Here is a 6,050-nt window from a genome sequence, read left to right on the forward strand (position 1 = left end):
ATGTGGTCTTGGCAGGCCAATCAGCATCCCTCCACATGGCTTTTGTCACAGAGAAAAGACAGATCTCCTCATTTTTGGCAGTAGAGGCAGAAAAGGGATCTGCTGGTGGGCATCAGTTGGTGGAGAAACTGAATCCATAGAAGGGAAAATTGAGGGTTGGATGTTAAGGAATTACCTGCAGTAGAGAGTAGCCCATGCCAGACCAAAGAAAGGCTCCTCTCAGGCCAGAGTGGTGATGCAGGATTTCCTGGGTTTATTATGGGAGCAAGGAGGGTGCACAGGCAGCTTCAGGAGGTTTTGCTGGGTGTCATGCGGGCAACTACACCACCTGAGAAGCCCCACTCGGAACCCCAGCAGCTGTTCACCGTTTATATGACCTCGTGGGTCTCTCCTTTCTCCTCAAGAGAAAGTGAAAGGCATGGTCTCTTCTGAGGGTTTTCTTTTAAGTTAACACAACTTCTGGGTCTCCACATGGCAGCATTCATCTCCAAGCCAAAGGAAATAACCATACTACCAAAGCTCCAACCTTACAGACTGGAGAATCCATGAGAACCATGGAAAAAGCACAAATGGCAATCTTGAATCCGATTGTGGATGGACCCTTGCAGGCTCTAAGTTCCCACTTTTGACCAGCTGGTATTAAATTTCTGTCCACTCTGGGTAAGAGTCATGATTGTGTCAGAATGTGAACAAACACTACTAATGTGGGAATGAGCGGACAGGTTGTCACAGGACAGCAGGGGGAGGCATGATGCATTCATGGTTCTCAATGCAGTTGGTGCAGGTTCAGTGGTAATGCAGCATGCAACTCATGCCTAGGTTACGCTTTGGGAATTGCCCTGTCTTTATCCAAAGTCATTAAGGATCCCTGGGACAGCCTGCACAAGCCGGATGCCCCGCTGTAGTAATTGTGTACATAGTGCACTCCATTACTGTAGGGACTTCATACGACATCCTGGTCCAGTGCTAGAAAGGAGGCAGGAAGCAGCTCTTATCAGTGTGGTGCTGTGTGAGGGCTGTGGGTGTGTGAGTTGCTGCCCCTCTGGGCTACAGCTCTTCGTCTCCTCTTTTGGAGGCTTCCTAATGCTTGGGGGCCCTCACTCCTGTACAACTGAGCACTTCGGCCTGACTGTGACTTTCTATGAGGCCAGGGCTCTTCTGAGGTAGGACAGTCTGGACACAGTCTCCAGGGAGCACCTCCTGACTGCCTTCTAGATGTGCTTGTCTGAACCAGAAAGGGGTTGCTCTACTAGGTTGTTGGGACTTTTCAACTGTGGTTGTGGAAACTGTTTCCCATCAAGAGGAATAAATCCAATCGCTACTCCAGCCCCACAGAGACCTCTTTTCTGCTCACACAGAGCCACCCAGGGCCACCCAGGTGGCCAGCTGCAGTCTCCCTGACACAGAGGCACGAGGAGAAGTGAGTAAATATATTTTCAAGATCCACTGGGAGGTGATGTGGGGGGAAATGTGATATCCATGTCCAAGGTGAAGCAGGAAGGGGCACATAAGATGCCCATGCGAGAGGGTGATCAGGTAAGAGATGATGGACTCCTCCTTCTCCCCTCACACCAATGAGATCAGTGTGGTGAGGAAGCCATGGAACGGAGTGAGTCTGGCCACCTCGTCCACACAGCCATGGCCAGGGAGAACCACTGTGCTCCAGGGACCAATAGTAACAGGCCGAGTTCTCAGTGTTCCCCAAGTTAAGGAATTAGGGGTGTCTCTGTCTAAAGATGGAACCTATAGACATTTTTAACAAGGGCCTGAAGGTCCCTGAGTGCCCAAACCTGTCACTCGGTGTCAGACTGCAGTTTAGGGAGATGTTACCTGAAGAGAGACCGAGCCTGTGAGCTAGAGCTGGGCAGCTCCAGGATCTCATGGCTTCTGTTTCCCATTACTGTGGACCACGCCCCCAGGAAGAACTGTTTTCACTATGACCTAATTCAAGCACAGCCATATGGAAGGACAAAAGGAAAGCAGACATGGAGGACACAGATTTGACCCTGCTCTGCAGGTGGGGGGATGTTTGCAGACTGTGATATGCACCTCCCATCCTCATGGGAAATAAAGGGGCAGAGATCCACAGTCGAGGGCGCTGGCTCTCAGCTTGCTTCTTAGGCTTCCTGCAGCCAGTAGCTCTGTGCCCAGTACTTTGTTTCCTGTCTCGGTCTGCAGGGGTGGATGAGAGTGTGTTGGGAGTAGAGGTTGTGCAGAAGGGGGCATAGGTGCCTGGGAATGTGTAGGCTTGGTGTGTTCAGGGATGTGCAGGATTTTGCGTGTGTTTGCATGGTCCACAGTAATAAACAGGGGCATGTGGAAATGGGGGTGTTGTAAGTGTGTGAGGATATAAGGTTGTGTGGAGGTGAGCAGCTATGATGTGGTATCTGCAAAAGTGTGCAAGTCTATTAGGGTTGGTGTGTGCAGCTGGGACATCTGTGCCAGTCTGGAGAGATGGCTCAGTAATTAAGACCATTTGCTTCTCTTACAGAGGTGTTTGCTTCCCAGCACTCACATTGGGTGGTTCACAACTGTCTGTAACTCCAGTTCCAAGGAATCTATTTCCCCATTTAACCTCCTCAAGTACCTGGATACCTGAGGTGCACATGCAGATGAGTAGGTACACACACGTCCACATAAATACAAATAAATGAAACGTTTAAAATAAGAGTGAAAATATGTGGCTGCGCAAAAGCTCTGCAGTGTGTGAGAAGATGTCTAGTTGTGAGCAGACGTGCGTGAGGGTGCGAGGAGGTGCAGACCGGTGCCAGTAGTGCCCGGGTCCTTGGGTCCCTGCAAATTGTTCCAGGGTGCAGCTGTGTGCTGTGAGGTGCAGGGTTGAGTAGTGGCAGTGTGGGGGCTTCTACTGTGTCCCGGGCTGGAAGAAGCACCCCAGGGCGCCCAGGCCTCCTCCGGTCATCAGGAAGTTGACAAGAAAGCAAGGACCCAGTACAGTGACAGCACAGACAGCCAGTGGGGCGCCTTGGCCACACCCACTCCTGCCGTGGGTTACTCCCTCTACACCAGGGAAGACCCTGAGAAAGGACTTCTAAGAATCTTGGAAAGAACTCTCTGTGTTGGTTGTCTCTGGCCCTGCAGTGGCAGAAATGCAAGACTATACCACAGCACTTTTCTAACTGGGGTTCTAGGGAGCAAACTCAAGCCCTCCTGCTCGTGCAGCGAGCACGTGAGGACCTCCACGGCACTGCACACACAACTTCCTGTAAGTGTGGTACCGTTTCTCACTGCTATACTCAGGAAAGAGGAGCTGAGTATGGAGTGGACCCTTCCTATAGACTGGTGGGGATGAAGTCAACCCACGGGCCAGCCCTGCTGAGCACGTCTCTACTGCCTGCTCACTGCCTGCTGAGGGGGCTAAGGCAGGCCCAACACTTTATCCTAAAATCATACTGTGTTGCTTACACTTTCTCTACACAATGTCCAATCTGAGGATCACATATTCCAGTCAGGATGCAGGCGCATACTAGTCCTGTCTGATGGGTAGAGTTACCAGGTTATCTTCATCTTTTCTTGGCTCAAATTTTTGCCAACTAACATACTTTTGCTAAGTTTCAATATCTTTCCACCAAACAAGATGTTTCTGTGGATTTGCTATGTAGGTTTGCTCTCCTTCCACTCTAACTTGTCACATCTGATGAATACAGTGTTAAAGCTCCGTAGAGGATGATGTCATTGTAGACTAGGAGCTCCCACATTGGCTCTGTTGACTTTGCTTGCAATACTGAACTATAGAGCATTTTCACCATTCACGGTAATTCTTTTCAATAATTCTGCCCATCTTACCTCCTAAGAGCAATGGAAACCATTGAATAATCTTTGGCAGAGGATAGAGTGGTCAAGTTTATGCTTTTAACAGATTTCTGGAGCTGTTGAAATGGATTGCAGAATGGGGATAAAATGGAGGGGGCCTCAAAGTCATCGTAACTGACTTAAGGTCACTGTGTTAGAGAGGCAGGAACCAATGAGGGCTGAACTAACATGGCAGTAGACAAGTTGATTAGACTCTGATTAGCACAGATAAAGCCAAATCGAGCATTAAGAGGGAAGCTAAAATTCCATACACCAAAAGACAGCTGTGGTCATAATTAGATAATTAACGTCTTCTGTAGCATGAACTTTGTAACTAACTGTAGTCAGTAGTTTAGTCCACTTCCTCTGGGGTTACCTCCAAGGTCAAGTCTGCAGACTATGACCCAAATTCTTGATGCTTTAAACAATACAGTTTATTTAAAGCAGACAGTGTTGAATAACCAGTCCTCCAAAGATTAAAAAAAAGGACATATTCTCCTCCTTTTTTGTGGCAGATGTATTTGTAGTTGAACGTCAAACATATCCATGAAGGAAGCAGTCAGCATCCTCTGGGATGGGTGGCACCCTTCCTCAGTGTTTTGGGTTAAAAAAAATGTCATGAGGTTGAATTGCACGGTGTTTTAGTAAAGGAACAAACATTCTCACCAATACAACTGCATCATCAAAAAAGTCTTATTTCCACAGATGAGCTCCCTTTGAGGGTGGAAAGTTCTTTGTATAATTTTTACAGCCACACACAGATGCAAAATATGAAAATATGATACAATATGTCAACTATGAAAATATGGCTTAATTCTAAGTAAACACAGAGGAGTGTGTGTGTTCATGTGTGAATGAATGTGTGTTCACGTATAAGTGTGTGTTTTCGTGTGTGAATGTGTGTTCATGTGAGTGTGTATGTATTCACATATGAGTGTGAGTTCGTGTGTGTGTTCGTGTGTGAGTTGTGTGTTCATATATGAGTTTGTGTTCACATGTGAGTGTGTTCATATATGAATGTGTGTGTTCATGTGTTCATGTGTGTACCATGAAGGTCAGAAGTTTACCCCCAGTGTCTTTCTTGACCCTTCTTCACCTTGTTTTCTGAGACAGGGTCTCTCACTGACTCTAGGCCAGCCCCGGAGACCCTCTTGTCTCTACCTCCCCAGTGCTGTGTGCTGTTGCCCCACACACACACCTTTCCTGTGAATTCTAGGGATCTAACCTCAGATCCTCATGCTGAGGTGGAAGGACACTTCCCACGTGATCATCTCCTTCCCTGAGCCTTCTCTTTCTCTTCTTATAAAACTACAAATGCCACCACAGGGACTTCCCCCTTGTGATCCCACCTAAGCCTAGTCACCTCCCAAAGATGCCCCTCCAATACAAGATGTTTAGGGAACACACTCAAACCATACCAGAGGGATATCCAGGGTTTACTAACTCAGACTTAGGATGGCTTCCGAGAGCCAAGGGGCTGCTGAAAAGGGCTATTTTACAAGAAATACAAGGTGCTCCAACTTAACCTGCCTGTGGCCATGCTGCCCTATGATCTACAGGATCCTGAGTCTCCAGGGAACACCATTCAAGTAGCACAGCTGTGTCCCCACCTCCCAAGGTCCTGCACAATGAAACCCCTCCCAGAGGAAACAGTGACACATGAATAGACATCTTGCAGCCTCTGAGTGACCAATGTCCCTCCAGGGCCACTTCTCAAAGAGTTCTTTAGTTCAAGGGACCTACTAAGGGTTCCTTGAATTTAAGAGACCTTCCAAAATAGTTATTCATTCAGAACATACAGGTTTGATATTTGTATCATTTACTTTTCTTATTGCTGTGAACCAACACCTGCCAAAGCAGCTTAAGGAAGGAAGAACTTGGTTTGAGAAAATGCAGTCCACCTGTACCTAGCAGATGGGTAGGCCAAGCAGGGGGCCGATGGCAGCAGACGAGCACATGGAACTGAGTCTCCTTACCTTGTTGTGGAACAGAAGATAGAGACCCAATGGATGCAGCTCACTTCCTCTGGTGACTCACTTCCTCCCATGCAGGTCCACTCCTAACATTTCCGCAGCTTCAAAAGCAGCTCTGCCTACTGGGGAGCAATTGCTCACATTGACCTATGGGGACTCCAACAGTGTTATAATAGCTTACAGAGGGGACCAGAAGGGTTATAACAGGAGCATTGACAAAGACACACATACAACACAATTTAATAAACAAAGGGCACTAATATATAT

Source organism: Alexandromys fortis, unplaced genomic scaffold, assembly GCF_014885135.2.
Source record: "Alexandromys fortis isolate MF-2015 unplaced genomic scaffold, M_Fortis_MF-2015_v1.1 scaffold_121, whole genome shotgun sequence".
Classification (NCBI taxonomy): Eukaryota; Metazoa; Chordata; class Mammalia; order Rodentia; family Cricetidae; genus Alexandromys; species Alexandromys fortis.